At 36.5% G+C, this 23,277-nt stretch overlaps 1 protein-coding gene and 1 pseudogene across 1 annotated transcript in view; both read right to left on the bottom strand.

Annotated features, from left to right (window-relative positions):
* FAM160A1 (family with sequence similarity 160 member A1) overlaps positions 1–23,277 on the bottom strand; it is a 241,812-nt gene that overhangs the window by 175,400 nt on the left and 43,135 nt on the right. The window contains exon 2 of the mRNA XM_003790218.3: positions 4,406–4,529. The gene's annotated coding sequence lies outside the window, so the exon portion shown is untranslated. The remainder of the gene's footprint in view (positions 1–4,405; positions 4,530–23,277) is intronic.
* Positions 15,674–15,787, bottom strand: LOC111725471 (annotated as a pseudogene).

Raw genomic sequence — 23,277 nt, 5'->3', positions numbered from 1 at the left:
CAATTCCTCTACTAGGTGTATATCCAAAAGACCAAAAATCACTTTACAACAAACATATTTGCACCAGATTGTTCATTGCAGCTCAATTCATAATAGCCAAGTCATGGAAGAAGCCCAAGTGCCCACTGACCCATGAATGGATTAATAAATTGTGGTAGACCATGGAGTATTATGCAGCCTTAAAAAAGATGGAGACTTTACCTCTTTTACATTTACATGGATGGAGCTGGAACATACCCTACTTAGTAAAGTATCCCAGGAATGAAAGAAAAAATATCCAATGTACTCAGTATTATTATGAAACCAATTTACAATCACTCACACTTTCACATGAAGAATATATCACAACTAAGGCCCAGGATGAAGGAAGAAGGCAGGGAGGATGGAGAAGGGGAGCAAATCGAGGGAGGGTGAATGGTGGGATCACACCTATAGTGCATAATGCAAGGGTACATGTTGGATCTATTAAGTATAGACTATAAATGACTTAACACAATAATTAAGTAAACAAGATGAAGCATATATTAACCAGTATGATGTAAGCACTCCTAATTCTATATGAAATCAGCACGCTGTAACCCATAAGTGCATTAATGTATACATGATCTATGGGTTTATGATTTAATGAAATAAAAACCCTTATCCACTAAGTGACTAACATAAAACTTAAACATAGGCTCTATGCATAGTTACAATTATTAAATCTCAGTCTAAGCCAAGTGTCAAATTTATGCAATACTCTTTTTGTTTCTGAAATACCTTAATTAGAAACGGGACTTTATGGCAACCTCTACATAGTTATAAGTTATTTATTATTGTCTACTTCTCTTTTCCTTATTCTAAACTCTTTAAAAATATAAACTTCTCTTTAGCAGTATTGCAAAAGAATTAAGATGAACCCTTACTTTATATATAAAAATTAACTGAAAATGGATCAAAGTTCTAATAACCATAAAAACTAAAACTGCAAAAGTCTTAGAAGAAAAAAGCTTCATGATACTGGATTTGGCAATGATTTCTTGAGTATGATGCCAAAAGTGCAGACAACAAAAGTAAAAATAAATAAACTGGAATAGATCAAAATTTAAAACTTCTGGGCGTCACTGGACACAATCAATAAATAGATTGAAAAGGCAACCCAAAAACGGGAGAAGATATTTGCAAACCCTACATCTGAACAACATCCAGATAAACAGAGAACTCAACGATAAAAAGACAATCCATTTTAAATAATTTTAAAACAGCAAAGGACCTGAACAGACACCTCTCCAAAGAAGACAGACAAATGGCCAAAAAGAATATGAAAAGAGGCTCAACATCATTAATCATTAGGGAAATGCAAATCAAAACCACAAGATATCACTTTATACCATCAGGATGGCTACACATAAAATAGCAAGTGCTGGCAAAGATGTGGAGAAACTGGAACTCTTGTGCAATGCTGGTGGGAATGTAAAATGGTACAGCCATTATGGAAAACATTATGATTCCTAAAAAAATTACACACAGAATTATCCTATGATCTAACAATTCTACTTGTAGATACATACCCAAAAGAAGAGAAAGTAGAGGCTCAAAGAAATACGTGTACACCCATCTACACAGCCACATTATTTCCAACAGTCAAGCAACCCATGAATGAATGAATGGACAAACAAAATGACATTTACTTACAATCAAATATTATTCAGCCTTTAAAAGGAAGGAAATTCTGACACATGATGTAATACTATGGATGAGCCTTAAGAACATATGCTAAGGAAAATAAGTCAGTCAAAAAGACAAATAGTATACAAGGCAATCTAGAGTAGTGAAATTCATAGGACAGAAAGTAGAATGATGTGGTTACCAAGGACCAGGAGGAGGGGAAAATGGGGAGTTTTTGTTCAATAGGTATAAAGTTTCAGTTTTGCAAGAAGAAACAAGTTCTGGAGATAGATGGTGGTAGATACTTGCACAATAATGTGAATTTACATAATCCCACTGAACTGTACATACACTTGAAAATGGTCAAGATGGTAAATTCTCTGTTACATGTATTTTACCACAATTTCTGAAATATAAACTTAATGGAATATTTCATACATGTAAATTATATATTTTAATAAAGAAACAAGCATTTGATATTAATAGCTTTAACTAACAAACCCATAGTCACATTTTTTCTCACTAAAAATATATTATCTTTCAATACTAATACACACAAACTTTTATTTTATATATGTATATTATTTAAAATAAAGGCATAATTATTTGTAGAAATGAAAATATCTTAAAGAAAATTCCATATACAAAAAGCTTATATTCTATAAAATTAATAAATTTATAGGAATAATTACTATATGTACATGGAATTACAAGAATGTGATGAAAATAACTTTTTATCAAAAGCTACTGCTTCATTTCATGTTAATATTCCCTTTCATTTACAGGATTCAAAGACTTTCACACAATCTCAGGTTTCTAGAAAGAAAGCATTTTGTCTGTTTGAACCAGAAATTGTACAAAAAATTTCAGCATGTATTTACTGGAAAATGCTGGGCTGGATGCTACGTGCAGCTCAGCATAGACCCCAGGGGTCTCTAGTGCCTACCCATTTCTCTTTAGCCTTGACTTGATTAACATACCTGAGGTTCAACTTATTAGGATATTTAGAAAGCAAATATTTAACAAAATTTAGTACTTGGCATCTAGGTGTCAAAAGTAGATTTATCCATTTGTATCCAAGGAAAAATACATCCATTTCAAATTTAGACATAAAATTTAAAGCACAGTTTTATTCAATTATTCAATTACATTCTCAATTTGAGCTAATAACAAGCTACTTGAGAACAAAACCCTGTGTCAAAATGGTATCCCTAAAACATTGGCATTGTTTTATTCAAAGCCAAAATCAAGTCAATAACTCTACAGCAACTGGAACTAAAATATGTGTGTGTATATGTATACAGAGAGTGCCAAAAAAAGTATACAAATTTTAAGGAAAAGACTGCATAAAAATTGTAATACTCAATATATGCCATTAACAAAAGATAAATACAAGTCACATTTGACTTCTGCAATTACAAGAGGTGCTCAAAGTACATACGTAATATAATATATAGTACATAGATAACATCTCTTATAATGTGTATGCATTTTTTTGGCACCCCCAGTACACACACACACACACACACACACACACACACACATATAAAAATTAAGTGATAAAGGAGAGGTCTGATTTTACTGCAACGGCATGTCAATCTTTGGTGACACTTGTAAAATGCAGACTCTCAAGCCTTGCCCAAGCCATTCTGATTCTGATACACTAGTTTGGGGCCTAGGCATATGATGTATTTTTAACAAGGACTCTCATAACATTGTGAGAAACACTGCAAAACACATCCCCAGAGGATCATTTATAAGAAACAAATAGAGGTATATATCTTATAACAGTGGTTCTCAACCTTCCTAAATGCTGGGGCCCTTTAATCCAGTTCCTAGGGGTTGCAACTCACAGGTTGAGAACCGCTTCTTTATAAGCGGTTTATATATTTTCTTTAATCTGATTAATATAGGAACCTTTCTATAATAACTGAGAGATTGACTGATTGTTGACTGATTTTAATAAGAATACCAACGTTTATATAGCAAATAAATAATGTATGTTCCTCTGTAAACTATGAAGCCTGACCAATTATTTTAACAATACTACCATTGTTTGAAACTCAGAGTAATTTCTTCTTAGAATTAATTTTCTATACAGTGTATAAGCCTTCAAACACACACAAATTACAAAAGAAAAACTGGTTTCCTTATTATTGTTCTTTCAGTTCGTTTCTTTTTAGATAGGATCCCACTCTGTTGCCCAGGCTACAGCATAACAGCATCATGATAGCTCACTGCAGCCTCACCTTTCCTGGGCTCAAGTGATCCTCCTGTCTCAGCCTCCCAAGTAGCTGTTGACTATCATCATGCACCACTGTACCCAGTTTATTTGTTCTATTTTTTGTATAGACAGGGTCTTATTCTTGCTCAGGCTAGTGTCTTGAGTTCAAACAATCCTCTGCCTTACCTCCTAGAGTGCTAGGATTACAGACCTCAGCTAACTGTGCCCCACCTTCTTGTTTTTAATCAAAATTAAATACCCCAGATTCATCATCCAAGCTGTAAATGAAGTCAGTCTATTTCCCAAATACAGAGAGGAGGATGCTTAAGAGAATGTTATCAAGATGCAGTTTCTAACAGATGACTTTTTAAATGCTTTGAGTAGAGGATAGAGTAGTGTAGCGTCTCAAAAAGATCATTTTAAACAAGATAATGTTCACTTGGATGTGTAAGCTGAAGTGCACTTGTTTTAAAAAAATATATTATTGAACATTACTGAACAGATATCAATAGTAATAAGAAAAGAAGACATTACCTGTGATTGCTCTCTTCAATAGCCTACTGCTGGGCTGGTATTTGCTCACTTCACACTTCGGAGAAGCAGAAAAGATTTCTCCAACATTTGGCTCTGCTGGAAACCTCCAGAAGACTTTCAAAATCTACAGAAAGGAATAAAATATGTCCCACAGTCATTAATAAACTGCAAAATTCAATCTAAGTTTCTCAATGTTTTCCCTCCCCTCCAATTTACCACTATTTGTTGTACACTGAGTAGGTTCTCCTCAGGCTGCTTTTGTCTTTACCTCAGAATAAGTAAATAAATAAGCAAACAGCAAATCTTTATTTGGAAATCTGAACACTAGCCAAAATTGAGAAATTCCTGCTGAGTAACAGAGAACAGAGAGGGATTCTTCCATCTTCTAAGAGATGTCAAATAATTGTATATTTCCTGGGGAGAAGAAAAATATGTGAAACTAAATAAATCCACATCCTTAGACCAACAGCATTATATTAAGATAATAACAGACAATATAATACGAAATAACAAAGACTCACAAATAATTTTTATAAACAACTTTCAAAAATGTACAATACTCTCAAATATTCCTGGTACCTAGTGATACCTGAAAGTTCAGGTTTTTTCCATCCCATAAGCAAAGCCCACTTTGGTTTTAGACATGTATATGCCATCATCAGGCCAAATTGGCAAGCTTAATTTCATAACACAAAGGTATGGGTTAATCTCTATGATACAACCAGAAAAACATGAGTTTGCAGAGAAGCAGACTGGGGAATTATTCTACCTGGAAGAAATATATAAGATCTGACAATTAAGTTCACGAACTCATCCTAGAAAAAGTGCTATATACCTCATTGCTAAATATCAGTACAGTCACCTCAAAGTAATCCCCTTGGGAAACTATTCACTGGCACTAATGCCTAGTCCACCTGTCATAGCAATTCTGGAACTCTTTTTCTGGAATGACTATCCCATCAGAGCTGTCATCATATGGCACACAAAATATGCAACAACAATAATGAAGACCACTCAACAAGACACTGCCACACAGTCAACAAGAACACAGCTGTGAGACACTGATATACAAAGGTTATGAAACCTTACCGAGTTGTTTGCATAGTGCTGCCAACGTAAGTTCATGAACCTAATTGTCACACTTCATATGATGACCGCTCTGATGGTTATTCCAGAAAAAGCATTCTAAAATTGCTTTGAGGCTTGGTGCCTGTGGCTCAAATGGCTAAGGCGCCAGCCACATACACCTGAGCTGGCGGGTTCAAATCCAGCCTGGGCCTGCCAAACAACAATGATGGCTGTAACCAAAACATAGCCAGGCGTGTGGTGGGCGCCTATAGTCCCAGCTACTTGGGAGGTGGAGGCAAGAGAATCACTTGAGCCCAGGAGTTAGAGGTTGCTGTGAGCTGTGATGACACAGCACTCTACCCAGGGCGACAGTTTGAGGCTCTATCTCAAAAATAAATAAATAAATAAATAAAAATAAAATTGCTCTGAAAGGCAGACTAGGTACTTAGCTTCCCAAGGGGAGTACTTCAAGGTGACTGTAATTTTATTTAGCAGTGAGGTATGTAGTACTTTTTCTAGAATGAGTCTGCAAACCTGTCAGCCCTCTTACAGAACAAAAGCTAGAGATGTCCAAGACAGCAATAACACATCTAAAAAGACTAACACTTAGCAGTACAAAAGGCAGAAGCTAAAATAAAACTGGAAGAAGAAATAAAATAATCAAAAATTATATAAGTTTATAATAAAATAGAAAAACATAAATGTAATTTACAATATAAAGAAAGAAAAATAAGATTACAATGCTGTAATTACAACTACTTGTGCAAAAAGCAAAAACAAGATGCACAGAGTTATAAATATCAGGTAAAATATTTCCCAATCATTAGATGGACGAAGGTTGAGCAATTTAAGTCAGAATCTTGCACAACAAACATGCCTTTTCAAGTTCTCTATATAGCAAGGATCTCTCAAGCCCCAAAGGATGAGCTACGCATTGATGTACTAATTTTTCTGCAATACTCCAACATAATAAAAGCTATTTCCCCAGAAGCCTCTACAAGAGGGTACGTGTGTGTGTGTGTGTGTGTGTTTAACCTATAGGTGGTTTCAAAAGCTTAGAATATAATACCTTTTCTTATAACAAATATTTTCATTAAAGGAAAAAAAGCTGGGGGGCAGGGGATACGCAATGTGACCTGACTTCAAAATTGGCACAGTAGTGGTAGTGACCAGGCATGAGAAGAATAGGAAAAGTTAAGGATAACATTTTACGTTCAAATAAATTGTTCGTATTCAAATTTCCTCAATACCCTGAAATCAGCCTTCTTCACTGTAATCAATTAATCATTAAGTATCTGGAACCAGTAGTATCACCTCATAATCAAAATCTCTGGGCATTTAATTACAAGAGGTTTTTCAAGTACCAGAATTCTATTTCTTCCATAATCCCACATGAACAGTTTTATCATCATGTACTGGCGAGATACAAGCTCTACTGTTGCCTCTTAAGAATTATAGATTGCTTCCATATGCTTTTCAGGAGATTTCAAGCCTTCCCTGATTTTGCAGATCGTGAATTATGAAAGGGCATCCCTAATTCATGAGAAATACTTCTCCTATCTCCGTGTCCATTATCATATATCCTCCCTTAGACTCTCCAATTTTAGGCGCTCACACACATATGCCTTTACTTAGGTAAGGCGGCACTGCTGTGTATCAGTTAAGGGCTTTTTGCTCAGACCCAGTCTTATATTTTACCATTATGATTCCGCCAGCAGCAATGCTTGGTGACTTCAAAGGAAGCCGAGTCCTTTGACAGTAATGCACAGAACGACATCCAAAGCAAGGTTAAATGGAATTCAAGTAAATTGAAAGAGCTCTCTTAAAATTCACTGAGTGTTGATCATTCTCTTGGTTGTCATCTCATTTAAAAACAAAATATGTCTCCTGCCCAAAGGGGTAGGGGAGTTGGCAGTTAACAATTCAGTCATACTCAAATCTCTCCCCGAGCAAGTACTTTCCTTCTAACAAAACATTTTACCTCCACATAATAAAATCAAATTCAGGCTCACAGTCCTTCTGTGTAATAGCTATGTCACATCCCTAATTTCAACAGAGGAACAAAATTTAAAAGCTCATTTCCAGGTGGCATAAATTCAGTATATTCAACCCTCTACTGTGCCAAGTTCAGAAACACGCTAATAGGCAGAGTGCACAAAGCCACCAAATGAACACTTTGAGGGGGGTGGATAATTAATAACTACTTCATGATTTTTCTGTGCATCAGAGAAACAAATGCAAGGGCATTTATATAAGAGGTCTTCATTATCCACAGCATTGTACTAACTGATCTGCGATAGAATCAAGCACTTTCCAGGAGGGTAATTAAATCAACCAATAAAGAAAGAAGTCTCAAACAATTCAACAGTTTTCAAATATATGAAGCTATGAGCTAATTATTGAATAATTTAATTCTCCAAAAAGACTGAACTGAGACAGGTAACACATTATATTGACATGTGGACACCTGCATAGAATAAAATACTCTACACAGGCCCACAATCTTCACTGATTCCATTCAGCACACTAATAATAACTTAGAGTTTTGCAATGAGTGGACCCATACGATCACCTAAATCCAATCCTTGAAATTTTACAGATGATAAACCGAAGTACAGGAAGGATGAGTGACCTGTTCAAAATTAAGTAGTTGGTACAATATTAAGACAGAGGTAGAAGCCCTATCTTCTAACTCACACAGTAATGCTGTCTTCCTCTACTTCGAGCTCACAATTCCTCAAAAATCAGTCCACTGAGTTGATTTCATTCCTCTCCCTAAACAGCAACCATTTAAAGCTTTGGAGAAAGTTGAATCAAATAAAGCTTCAATCTTCAATGTCCATTTAATCATTCCCTGAGATTTCACATTAATTATATAGAATTCTCTTTGTTAACAATGAAATACAGTGTAATCTGGGTGACTTTTAAAGTGTCCCAACTACAGAACGAATTACTGGACAGGAGTACATCAAAGGGAGAGAACGTCACCAGAGAACACATGCATTTTAGAAATACGCCAAGAATACCTATTTATTAAAATGTATAAGGAAGGCAAACAAAACCAGATTCAAGCATTAAAGTGACAACTACTACAAAAGTAGTCATGGGTTTAGGTTCTGTAAGCAAATAAATTTGAGTCATACAACATTCTAAATGTCCCTCACAAGCATATTTCGTGTATTGAGGCTCTAAGAAGACCTCGACTGAGAAGGAAACCTGCTTTGTTTTGTTTAGCACAACGTTTCCCTGTATTATTTGTCACCTTTGGTTTGCAGAGCTTGCACTGACATCCTCCAAAAACATATTTCAGGAAGCATATACATGTGTAGCGTTCTGAAAGAAAAATCCTGAGTATAACACCCTAAGCACTATTTACAGTGAGATGGACTTCCTCCTCTAGACCCAACTGTTAAAAATAAACTCATGAGGCAAAGGAACCCTGGTTCTACGATGAAAATAACACACACCACTAACGTGTGATAACTGCCAAGGGCAAGGCAGGCACAACGTGCAGATGTTTTCTGGGAAGAGCCTGTGCGTGTCTTCAGCCACCACACTATCTCCCCAGAAGCCGTATCAATTCACACATAAACAGAGCAATTTCGTTATGTATCCTTTTACTCAAATAAATGTCTTATACATGCTGTTCTTCCCCTTGCATTTTTCACCAAACTACATATATTGGCACTTTTTCCAAATTGGTACATAAAGAGATCTGTTAGTATTTTTTATGAATGCACAGTTTCTAACATACAGCTGTAACGTAATGAATATATTCAGTGTCCCATTATGAACAATTAGGTTGTTCCCAATCTTTAATCATTATAAACGCTACTACAATGAGTATCTTCAGACATAAATCATTTTCTTATGCACATTATATGTACAGTATATGCAGAACATATTCATAGTATGTATGAATGTATGTATATCCAGGACTGTGTATTTGTATCTAGAATAAATTTCGGAAACTGAAATCCCTAGTCGAAGGAATATGAGAGTTTTCATATTATAGATTGTTGCCCAACTACCCAGTCTACTGAATAGACTATTACAGTTTGGCACTCATGGTCTCTACAGAGCAGATTATAAAACTTTTTACTCTTTGTCCATCTAACCATGATAAATGATACATCAGTGTAGTTGTAATGTGCATATCCTTCATAAAGACTGGAGTTAAGCATCTTTCCAAGTGTTTAAAAGCCACTGTCATTTCCCTGCCTGTACGTTATTTGTAGCCCTTGTCCATTTTTCTGTTAGGTTGTTGGAACTTTTCTTAGGGACCTGTGCAAGCTCTGTATTAGGAAAATTATTCTCTTTGTGATTTAAGAAGCAAATATTTCTCCCAATATTCTTATTCCTAATCTTATCAAAGATTTTCTGAGGCTTCTTTGAAAAATGTAATCAAATTTATTGATCTCTTCCATTATGGTTTCTCAGTTCTCTGTATTACTTAGAAAGGCCACATGAACTCCCAACATTATAAAATAATTTTCCCATGTTCTTCCAGAAGGTTGCTTTTTAAAAAATTTCTGTTTACTATAGATTGATTTTGGTTTAACATTTGAGGTATTACTGCAAATGGCACTTTTTCTCTAGATAGCTATGTGGTTATCCCACTGCTATTTACTGAACAGAGTATCCTTTTCCAACTAATTTGAAGTACTATCTTTATTGTATGCTAAATGTGGTATTTGATAATACCAACGTTTCAATTATTGTAGCCTTTCTCTTTTTCAGAATTATTCTAGCTATGTATCCTTTCGTGCTTTTCCAAATGACCACAGAATCAACTTGTTTACTCCCCCCCTCAAAATCCTGTTATTTTACTAGAATTACATAAAACATACAGACAAATTTACGAAGAACTGGCATCTTTATATCCAAGAATATGACAGGCCTTCCTATCTTTTGTGTCCCTTGGGAGCATTTGTAAATACTTTCATATTTAGCCTACATACTACTTCTCAAGTTTATTCTTACGTACTTTAACTTTTTTATGCTAATGATCTTATTTCCATTATATCCTCTAGTTGGTTATTGTTTCTATATATGAAAGCTATGACACTGACATTATTTGATACACAGGCATCAAATTTATAAATTATCTTGTTCGTTCTTTTTTCTTTTGGAGATAGAGCCTTATTCTGTCACCTCAGGTAGAGTGCAGTGGTGTCATCATAGGTCACTGCAACCTCAAATTTCTGGGCTCAAGCAATTCTCCTGCCTCACCCTCCTGAATAGCTGGGAAGACAGGCTGCACCACAGTGCTCAGCTAATTTTTCTATTTTTAGTAGAGACAAGGTCTTGCTCTTGCTCAGGCTGTTCTCGAACTCTTTAACTCAAGCAATCCTTTGGTTTTGGTCTGCCAGTGTGCTATTATAGGCGCAAGCCACCCTGCCCAGCCAATTATCTCATTCTTTACAATTAGTTTTTCATTTGATTCTCTTGGATAGTCCCATAATATAGTCCTTTTATTTGCAAATAACATTCATTTGCCTCTTTTCTCATTTTATATCTTTGTAACTTTATTTTTTTCCTCTCTCACCCAGTTGCATAGGCTTGTGATTCCAAACACCATTAATAAACAGTGAAAATAATGAACATACTTATTTCAGCCATAATGTTTACGGGAATGTTCTGAAATTTCCTTTTAAGCCCAAGATGGTTTGGGGGTTAAGATGGACATACTGTACCTTGCTAAAGATATTTGCCTATTATATTTTGAGGTATTTTTTAACAAATCAATAATAGATACTGAATTTTCTCCAATGCCTTTTCTATAAGATTGTTTTCAAATGATTGTTTTCTACTTATATTCAATAAGATGATGAATGTCATTAATAAATTTCATACTTTCAAACTCTTCTTGCATCTCCCAAATAAACCTCACTTGTTATAGTGTTTTATACTTTTAATGTTTGTGAAGTTCATATTAAATATGTTACTTCCTAAATCACCCCACAAGCCAGGCACTACCATCATAACTGCTCTACCCACCCCTCACTCTATTCCAGCCACACTGGCCTCCTCAAACACACCAACCTCAGAGATTATGCAATGCCTGCTAGACTTGTCATTCCCTGAATCGTCTGCCCCCAGCTATTCCTCTCTTCATTTATTCTGCTTATACATGACATAATTACAGAGGCCTTAACCTGTCTACCCCCACAAGAAACAGAAATCACCTTCCAATCTTTAACCCCTGACCTTTTTTCATGTTCGTTTATGGCAACTGTCACCATCTAACATATATTCACATGTGAAATATTTGATTTCTATTTACATTACATTTCCCCCAGTAGAATGTAGCTCATGAAAGCAGAGACGTCCTCCACCTTTGCTCATTGCTTGTTTCCCAACATCAAGAGCAGGCCCGGCACATGGAAAAAACTTAGTATTTATTGAATGAATGAACAAATGAATGAATGGATACCCATTTTATACATAAGAAAACTAAAGCTTACAGAAATTAAGTAACTAAAGTCACGTACTGGTAGAGCTAAGAATGAAACCCCAGTCAAACTTTCAAATCCCTATCCTTAACCATTAAAACAAATGACAGGTGACTTTGAACCACAGAACATGCTCTTATAAACTCTAAAGAACAAGTCAATAACACCGTTGATTGAAAACCAGAAGAAAACAGTATAGATCCACACACAAAAGAATCAGAGGACAGCCTCCAAAGAATTCCCGAGAAATTATGAGAATTATATTAAGTTAGCTTTCCTCTCTCAGCACATGAACTTTACAGCAAACATCACGAAGCTCTGCCCTTTATCCACATGTGTCCTTGGATAACTGAAAGATAAAACTAGATGCTTCAAGGATGAGTGGCCATAAACATGTGTTTACTGCTGGCACAGGCCAATACACATACTAGAAATACCACTTGGCAGGGGACTAGCCATGTTATGACCAGTTCAAACACTAGAATCTAGCTTTGAAAAAAATATTTGCTGTTTCAAAACCAAAGAATCTTTTGTGGCTTCAATAAGCAAGTTAAAATCAGGTATTCTTTGTTTTCTTTTTCTCCCCTATCACTGCAATATTTTCTTCCATGGAACCAACTTTGGGCTCACAAATTGATACAAAAAAGGTATCACAAATTTCCATTTCTGACATTAAACAGTATAGTATCTTTAATATTTTTCAGAACTTAATCAAGCCCTGTATTTTAGAACTGTCAGCCTGATCCAACATTGCAGTGTGTCGCATTTAATTCCATCCATGTAAAGCATAATGAGTAAAGATTGAGCTAGTGAGGCATAACTAAATGTTTTTGAACTTGTGAATTCAAAAAGCAAAGCCCATTTGTGTTACTTCTAAATAGTAAATAAAATCATTTCCAACCTTTCACTATCAAATTACAGTAATTTTTCTACCAGCACACACTTGAGGAAAGCCACAAAAAGACTTTTCTAACAGTTCATTCTATTATTCTCCTAACCTTCTAAACACTTCTCCTCATTGGCTTCTATTCAAGGGTAAATGGAAAGCAGTAAAAATTATGGAAAATATATTCAACTGCTTAAAATACATCAACCAAAAAGATTTTAGAGCTGTATTATGAGTTGAGAAACTGCATCGCCTTCACTTAGCTTTCAGTTTCAATGATAGTAACAAAACTGACAGAATGGTCAAGTTCTAAAACACCTCCCATACAGAGCCTGACTCTTCCATCTCAAATTCTCACCTTGGTCAAGGCCAGAGTAAACACCTGTCCTTCACATTTTTACACAACATCACTTTGTGTGCTATAAATATAATCTTTCACACAGGGAGGAAGCAAATTCCAGTGTACTGGACAAATTTCTGCTCTCTTAGACCAGTCTGTCGATTGTTCCCTTGACTTTCTTGGCTGTCTAGATAGTGAAAGGAAGAAAAGGATCTTTCTGTAAAACTGAAGTGTAACCAGATAAGTTTGCCCTTTAAGCTGTTCTCACAGAGAGGTAAGATAAAAACTCAAGTCTAAGGTTTTAAATTTAGCTATGAAAATTATATGCTAGCAATTGAGTAAAATGCTGTAAGATTTTAATAAAAGAAGATTAAAGTCAATTGAAGTCAATTTTTACATTTTATGGGCCAAGGAAGCGACATTAAAAAAGAATTTTTTAAAAAATGACAATTATACCAGTTCAGAAATGCCTTAGAGTAGGAAAGTGAAGGAGTCTAAAGAGTATTAACTATTTAAAAAGGAGGCTAGACTCTTAAAATTAAAAAAAAAAAAAAAAGATTAGCATTGAGAACTTACCTTAAAAAATCTCAGCTTATACAAGAAAGTAATTTATTCATCTTGGATAACACTATTTCATTTTATTTAGTCCCTTCTCTAAGAATTCTAGAGAACTTTATAATTATGAAGTTAATCCTTCATTTACCAGTATAAAAGGAAAAGGCAGCCTAGTGCAGTGGGGCTCACGCCTATAATCCTAGGTCTCTGGAAGGGTGAGGCAAGTGGGTTGCCTGAGCTCAGGAGTTGGAGACCAGTAAAACCCCATCTCCACTAAAAACAGAAAAAATTAGCATGGTGTTATGGTGGTGCCTATAATCCCAGCCATTGGGGAGGCTGAGGCAAGAAGATTGCTTAAGCCCAGCAGTTTGAGCTGCTATGAGCTGTGACACCACAGCACTCTATCCAGTCTCAATAGCTTGAGACTCTGTCTCAAAATAAATAAATAAATAAAATAAAAAGGCACTATTATTATCATTTACAAACATATAAGAGATTTTAATAACCAAAAAAAAAAATTTTTTTTTCAAGAAACCCCAAAGAAAAGAAGACAAGAATTACATCCATTTTGGCTTTTTTGGTTTGGGTTTTTTGCAGGGGAGAAGGTGAAATGACAATAAAAACAGAACTATGTCCAATACAAGTAAGCAAGTAGATTTGGAGTTTATTGTGCAACGATCTTGCCACAGACCTACAGGGCCAAGAAAGAGCTTGCTATAATCCCTGTGTACTCGCTAACATTCGAAAATACCTTTTTAATATCAAGTCCTAATGTGCTGCACATTATATCATCCCAACAAACAGACTAGCATCAGGCATCACCACTTATATTCCTGCCTTTGAATACTGAAAGTAAGAGATGCCCAGCAGCAGACAAAATCTAACTTTCATATGAAATTTCTAACAGAGAAAAACATTAAGATGAAGTAAAACGAGGGCTACAAAAAAGAAGAAGAAAGCCTAAGAGGAAAAGAGTCCACTATTCTCAGAGGCAGGCTGGAAAGAGCAAGTGTGGTAAACATCCTTGGCAGTCACTGGGCACCTTGTATGTGTCTCCATTAGTATTTGTTTACATGTTTTTATCCTCCCAGGAGGCTGTGATCTACTTGATAGCAAAGACTTGGTTCCATATCATCCCGGCCTATAAGCCACAGAATTCAAAGAAATGAACCAAGTGTTGAGTCAATTAAATGTTCTTAAATTCTCTTGATAAAAAATATTCATGGTGTTTGTATAATGTGAATTTCATCTCAATTTTTTAAAGACCAAAAAAGAAAAGGCATGGCCTAGATTAACATTTAAAACTAACTGACAAGGAAAGAATCTTTAAAATTATCAAAGTAAAGCTATTAATATTTTGAAGTAAGTCCATAAGTCATGGGACTCTAACTTAATTATAATGTTTTACAATAACCAGTAAGTCTTATAATCTTATATATATTTCCTAACCTTAGATACTTCTAGTGTCTGTTCAGAGAGGTGAGTACACACCCTCAAAATACTCACCAAGTTATATAAGGTTTCTAGGTCTGAAACTATGATTTACTTTATTTAGATATAAATAGATTCCATAATATAGGTTCTCCCATAGAAGCACAGATTCGAGCACTATTTTGGTTTTCTTTTCCTCTTGATTAGGAAAAAAAACTACACCAAAGTTGAAGAAAAAAAAAAATAAAAAGAACAATGCCAGGACAGATCCAAAGTTAAAAGGAATTTTGGGGAAATCTAGGGACCTGCCTCCCCTGAGGTTCCCCCTTGCCCTTGACTTTTTTTTTTTTAAATTACCATTTCAGGTTACTTTGAGGGTACAAAGAATTAGGCTAGCATTTGTTAGGTAGAGTTCCTATTATATTTGTGTTCTGCCTCCAAGAGGTGTGCCATATACCCTAACATTGTGCCCATTAAGTGGGAGTATACCAATCCTCCTCCCTCCTCACCTCTCCCCACTTCCTCATTCCCCTCAAAATATGGACCGCTTCGTGGATTTGCATGTTGTCCTTGCATCGCCCTGACACAGGGGCCATGCTAATCTTCCCTGTATCGTGCCAATTTTAGTATATGTGCTGCCAAAGCAAGCATTGGCTTTGACTCTTTGAATTTGTTGCACTGCCAAGAAATATAAAGACCACCACCACAGGTTGGGACTGACTGGAATGGCTCTGGAGCTCCTGAAACAAGCACCTTTCCCTGACCCCCCTTAATCTCCTCTGCATATGCACTCCGTGATCCCAGATAGTAAGATTCCCCTGAAACGGAAACAACTAAAAACCTTGTTGAAGTAAAAATGTGATCTTTGGCATGATGCTCTCATTTTGAAAGGTTAAGTCTACATCAGCCAACACATGAAGCAATTAACATCATCATGCCCACTGTGTCTGCCTCACAAATTAAAATCCTGGAAGAAAAATGCAATGCAGCCACAGGCCAAAGAAGGGAAAATGAAAACTTCAGTAGAAGGATGCAGAGAGCAAAGATATTAATTACTCAGTCTAAACTCATAATATTGGCATCAGTGACTAGAAGAACACAGGGGTTTCACACGATGTGTCAGCTTTCACTAGATAGACTGTAAGAAAGCAGAGCAGGAATCCTCTTTCTTGTCATTACTGTTCACAAATCACAGATGTATAAACCCTAAAATTAATAAAGATGTTTTATACTCCACCCAGAAAGAATGCCCAAATGACATTAATATACATATTCACTTACTTGCTCGGAGTTCATTGACATAATCAAACCTCTGATTTCCTGGCAGAAAGAAATACCACCCACACTCACTAATACCTTTTCTACCCACAAGGTGGATGGGAACTGAAATAAATGACTGACATCTCTTCAGTGACCCCACTGAAGTGAGAGAATAATTCCCGTCAGAACAAGAATCTTCGTAAGAATTTTTCTAAGCACAAATACTCCTTTTGGAAAATGCTCTGGCCCCAAGCCTCAGCACAAACACCTTTCATATTCCAGCCTGCCTTAACATATAGCTTCTCTTTACTGACTGAATCATAGACATAGCCTGCTTGCAAAGTAAAACTAAATTAAACATCCACATCTACAGCTTTCTTTTCTACACTACTGGGCAAAAAGCCTGAGTGGAATAAACTGAAGTGCTGACCTCTAGCTTAAACACAAATGGAATTACTCTACCACACATTATTTATAAATGCAAAGCACAGTTCTCAAGTTAATTTGTCACTTGGAGAAATCACTATGCTTTTATGACAAAATTCATTTATGAGAAGCTATTAGCACAGTTTTCCCCTTAACCTTCTCAATTTATCTTACATTTGCTACTCTTCCACAGCAAACTTTTATGTGCAATTTTAAGGCTATGTAATGTAAGTCACAAGGGCACTAGTCTTTGAAACCCAAAGAATAATCTAATGAAAATGAGGTGATGCTACCAGCTGCCAATGATTTGCCATCTTCTGACCCAATATGCTAAAAAAATATGATTGGGCAGGATTTTGCAAGATCTCTGTGGAGGACAAGCTTTTATTTGACTGTGAAAATTGGAAATTATATCTATAAAGTTTTTTTTTTCTTTTATAAAGTTTTATTTTTTTAAAGACCACTAAAATAGGCCAGGCACGATGGCTCACGCCTGTAACCCTAGTACTCTGGGAGGCTGAGGGGGGAGGAGTTCAAGACCAGCCTAAGCAACAGTGAGACCTCTGCCTTTACTAAAAAAAAAAAAAAAATTAGCTGGGCATCACATTGGGTGCCTGTAGTCCCAGCTACTTGGGAGGTGAGGCAGGAGAATCACTTTGCGTCCAGGAATTTGAGGTTGCTGTGAGCTAGGATGATACCACAGCACTCTAGTCTGTGAATGGACTCTGCCGACCCCCTCCCAAAAAGCAACTAAAGTAAGGAACAGCAAAAAAGAAATCCATAATTTTAATATGATCTGTTTCTTTTAGAGACAATAATGATCTACATGCCAGTAAAAATATTGGTCTTTTAGACTTTTGAGACTTCTTTAGGCCATCAAATGTATTTTAAAAGAACTAGAACATGAGCCCACTCTGAGTGTCCAAAGCAATATGATGGGTGAACCTAGTAATATCATTTCACTCCTTTCCCTAAGTCTTGTCAGTGGCATCACCTATAAAAAAAATAGGGATACTATCCCTCCTGCTCTACATACCTCACCACATCACATTTTAAAAAGGAACCATATCTGAAATTACTGGGTAAGCTGGAAAGCACCATCCAAATGCATTACTATTATTGACAGCCACACACGGGCACCACTCCCAAACACCAAAAACAGAAAAGCACAAGTATAGACCCAGTCTTGCTCCACTTAATGTATACAGTAACACCTGAGTAGATAAGACAGGCTGAAATAGGATTACAAAATCTGAACTGAAAGCTCTTCCAGTTCAATGGCTACAAATCTTGTAGAACTATTATCCAAAAGCTAAAGCAATGGTAAGTCAGATTTTTGTTATGAAGGAGTGGGGCACAGGGCTGGGGGAGCCTTTCCAGAATCTGATGAAAACCGTAGGCCCTTCACCCACAAAAAGTATATACATATATTCAAGCAAAGTTATTTTTCTGATAGCCGTGGGGGTTCTTTAGACTCCAGGGCAGGATCACTACTATAGGCTATTGGAAAACTGCCTAGTTAATCATAAAAACACAAGAAGAAAAGAAAGGAGATGTAATAATAATAAAGTACCCCAGATAAGATAATGACAGATACATAGGTGCTGCCCTTAGGCAATCTTCCCTGGACCTTCACCAGAGACATGCAGCTGAAAAGTCTGTAATTCCAGAGTCACCTCTGCAGTATTCAGACAAGGAGGCCCTGAGAGGTCAAGCAGAAAATCACCTCCTTTGAGAAACAACCTGGCTTCCAACTTCAAGGTAACAGCTGAAATGATCTAAAGGACAGTATTCATACACGTCTAGTAGCTATTTTAGAATTTCCGTATAAAGGGCCCTAGTAGCGATCTAATTGGAAGCCCCAGCTAGGGTGTTACTTTTGAAGCTAAAATTGCCTGAGACTTCCACATCACACTGAAAAAATATCCAATATCCAAAGCAAAGCAAGAAGAGTGCTATGGAGAGGAGAGGAGACAGGGTTACAGCACCACAGGCCAACTCTGGGCACTATCATAGGTTCACTGATACCAGTGGTTCTCCAACTTTACCATACAAGAGAATCACCTAGAATGTTTATCAAATACAAATTGTTGGGCTTAAGCTCCAATCCCAAAATTTCTGATTCAGCAGTTCTGGGGAGTGGGAGGCCAACAATCTGTATTCCACCAAGTATTAGGGCTAGTGATACAGCCGATCAGGAGGACATATTGTGAGAATCATTCATCTATATAAGAAGAACCTATCTCATCTAGGACATCCCTCTCTGCACTTACATAGTGCCATCCAGATGCCATACTCATCATCAAATAAAAAAATGTATCACCCTGCCACCAGATCACCCTGTCACCTGTGGCACATCAGTACATACTGGTTGGGCTGAACATTCAAGATACACAGTACGCTTCTCGATGACCTGATCAGTGTGTATAGATAATTTATACTATATTCGAATGCAGAGGAAGAACCTAGTTCTTTGTTTTAAAATTTTACCTTCAGGAAGAAATAAACAGCAAATTGCTGCCCAGTGTTTTCACCTAACACTTAGTAAGCCATCCATTACTACAGAACTACGGTTTTCAAATTGAGCTGCACAGAGCTCCAGATACTAGAGCAGGGGTAGAGAAAGGATGGAGGCTTTCGGCCTTTCCGCCCTGTTTCTGTATGAGCCAGAAGTTCACCTTGTCTCAGACTGGGATGAATATTATATATTTTATATATATATAAATATACATATATATTATATAATATTACATAATATATATATATAATATATAATATTCTATTATATTTTTAACGTTTTTACTGTCCCAAGGGGGGAAGGGGTTAAAAAGCACTGGATTTGATTACCTCTAGGAGTCCTACCATTTCTGTGATTCTACCACACGTATTGTCCCAAATCTCCAGAAGCTTACCGGGCCTCAGATGACCTACCCTCATCCAACCAACACAGTGAAGTCTCACCTAAGGGTGCAGGGTACCAGTTAGAGTTCAAAGTAAAACCAAGGCACCAATTACAAACAGTCAAACCCTTGAAAATTCCCAGAAATTCCTCAGAAAATACAATACTATGCTATTTCTTAGTAACCCTGAAATAAGCTGTTTTTCCTGATCCTTGGAAAAAACTATTGTCTGTTCAGGCAAACAGCAACTTGGCTTGTGTTTTACTGTGAAAACCAAAATGCTCACACCCTGAGAGGAAATTCAATCTCCCCATAAACATCAGGCTCACGTCTCCCATCTCATGTTCACTCCAGGACTTTGCTCATCATATTTCAACTGTTAACTTCTTGCCCTTTTTTTTCTTTTGGCTGAGTACATTAGTTGAATTCCCATGAGTAAAATATGAATATAGTATGTCTCCACTATAATACCATCATCTTAATATGTACCCAAAAGCATTGGAAAAACTGCCATTTCCTTAACATACTGCAGACTCCTTCTTTTGAATGCAAATCTGTAACAGTGACAGGGTTACAAATTAACCGTGCACAAGAGAAGGATAGATTTTACCAAATTAGCTCCAGTTATCTGGAGAGACTACAGACCAGACAGTGAACAGGGAAGTTTTAGTAGGGGGAAAGAAAATCAAGAAAGATATAGCAGGTTAAGTATATCCCCAGTGACTTGGGCTCTTTCAGGAAACAACTCTAATCCAGGGTGCATCTCAAGACAAGGCCTGGAGGGGGCAAAGGAGGATTCCAAAGACACAAGTCGCAAAGCTCTTCATGGGCAGTCTTACCTTCTATATATTACAAAGAGGGTCCCTTGCCCAAAGACTTTCAGGTCAGGGGTGATTCAAGAAAAAGAGATGGGTCTGTGAGGTTACTATGATCTGACTCAACTAGATTACCCATCAGTTACAGTCCCAATGGCTACCGTCTTTCATTACCTTCAAAGTCAAACACACTGTTGTGGCTCCAGACTTCCCTAAACTAGGATCATACAGCCCCCTACATCCGTTTCCATGTTTTAAATTTTAATGTTAATTGCCATGTAATTATTGTACATATTCATAGAATATATCGTGATGTTTCAACACATGTAATGTATAGTGACCAGAATAAACAGCATATCCATCATCTCAAACTTTACCATTTCTCTGTGTTGGCAACATTCAATATCCTCCTTCTAGCCACCTGAAACTGTATGTTCTTGTTAACTACAGTCATGCTACAGTGGCAGGGCCACAAGAATCAGTGCCATACCTACCATACCTCAGACTCAGTTAAGCAGCAACAATAAAATAAATTGGACCATTTGCTGAGAAACCCGGCCCTCTCCTACTCCCAGAGACACATTTATGCATTACTCTACTCAACAACAAATGGTTTCCAAAAATACTCCCTGCCTCTTCCTAAACATCTCTTCACCTCCTTTTTTAGCCTTTTTCTCACATGTCAGAGCACAGGTTCTGGAGCACAGCCTCTGAGGAGGCTGCATACCTGACGACGGTCTGTCCTTATCACCCTGTCATTATTTTCAGCTAGCTGGGAACCCCGCCCTCTTCTTTCCTCTTAGGACTCCAGCTCCTGTTCAGCTGGTTTCCTTCAACCTTCCAATTATCCAGTACGTAGCCTCTAGTCCCCTGGAAGAATAGATGGCATTTTTAAAGGCAAAAAAGCACAAAAGAAAACTTTATAGTCAAATAAACTTCACACACATTTTTCATACAACTTCATGACTTAAGCTATGTTGCATTTTCCTAGATGCAAATGCTTCAGAAATTCTCTACTCCTCTACGACAGCCTTAAAATCATTCATTTCTTCACCTCCTTCAGGGAATTCCTAATCTGCTCAGAACCTTTACTTGAGCTCAATCCACACTCACCACATCTTCAGTTCTTCAGCTGATTTTGGAAATGAACATTTCTAAGCAAGCAATTAAAAATGACTAGGAAATCTGTTCTTGATAGGACCAGACCTAACTCTAACGAGACAAAATGACAACTACATGGCTTGCTGCCAAAGTATCACGAGCAGTCTAGGAATTAAGACTCAAAATAGAGGATAGACTCTGAAAGACAGACTGACCTTCTTTATACATTTTATCTTCTGCGTGTTTTGAACTATGTGCAAGAATTGAAACTTAAATACTAAGTTAGCCGTTTAAAAAGAGACCTTCAAGTCAAGAGTTAAGAAGAAGTGCTGGAGGCAGGTACTCCAGCAGAGTCTTACCAACTAGATGTGAGTAGCTATTTTTACTCTGCAGAGAATATGAAATACACAATATACAGTTTTCCTAAATGTTATGCTCTAAAATATTTCATTAACTTTTTTTAACCTTGGAGAATAAAATAACCCTGTCTTTCCTAAAGTTGTTTTCTTCTTTTACACAAATTTAAACCTAATAATAGGAAGACCCTTAACATAGGACCTCTAAAAAATTATTTAAATGTAGAACATATTAAAAGTTACCCACATTTTGATAAACAATGTATCAGCATTCACATTATCATAATAATGTATCCTCGAATATCAAAAAGAAATACTATTTTCACTAGATATGTACAATTTCAAAAATAAGTGTTTTCCTATATTGGTATAATAAACTCTTAAAACATGAAAAGTCGTAAGTATTCAAAATAGTGATCTTGAGATTACCTTTATTTCATTTGCAATAAAATTGCAAGCATCTGCCATGTGAGACAAAACTGTAAGTAGCTAAATTTCAAGTGTATACAAAGGTGTATACAAAATTACTCCCTCTCTCTCCCCACCAACCTTAAGAAACAGTTGTTGGTTTTTGGTAGCTCTACAGCGATATTAATACCTTAAGCCATTCTAGCTTCAACCACTGTTCTGATTTCTTGCTTCAGAAACCACTGCCACAAACGCTAGAGATAAATAAAAGAGATTAATGTAGTATTACCTTGAAGAAGCAATTAAAAGTTTAAAAGCACCAACTAAACCCCAAACCATTTGCTCTTTCACGATGGGAAGTTGAAGATAATCTTGTTTACTAAACATAAATCACTTGAGATATGGCCAAATTCTTAAATGATATTCCATCCAGATGGAAACTTTCCAAAGCTAGGAGCTGCTTACATAAGTATTTACTTCCAACTCTAAAAACAAACCGGACCAGTTTTTCTTGTTGCTTCTAGGAAAATGATCATTTTAAACCAATGAAACAATTCACCAGAAGGGCTTTCCTCAAATCCTCTCACGCTCCCTTTCTGGACCCACCCCGCCCCCTTCCTCCAGAGGTATCAGGTTTCTTACAACTAAGTTTGCTTCCTGCTTTAGTATCTATTTTAAAGTCTTTAGGTGGCAGAAAGCAAACTTACCTCTTACCTTCTCATACGTTCTTGTAGCAAATTCACATTTTTCAGGAAATAAAAATCAAGACATAGTCCTTTAATTTTTTTCATGTGTGTATATGTGTACATATACATACTTCTTAAAAAATTCTCTTTGCAGCTCTGTGAGGTTTATGCAGGCGGGCCCCTCA

The sequence above is a fragment of the Otolemur garnettii genome, unplaced genomic scaffold (genome assembly GCF_000181295.1).
Source record: "Otolemur garnettii isolate 467f Iridium unplaced genomic scaffold, OtoGar3 scaffold00041, whole genome shotgun sequence".
Taxonomy (NCBI): Eukaryota; Metazoa; Chordata; class Mammalia; order Primates; family Galagidae; genus Otolemur; species Otolemur garnettii.
This window is presented reverse-complemented; position numbering and strand designations above follow the sequence as displayed.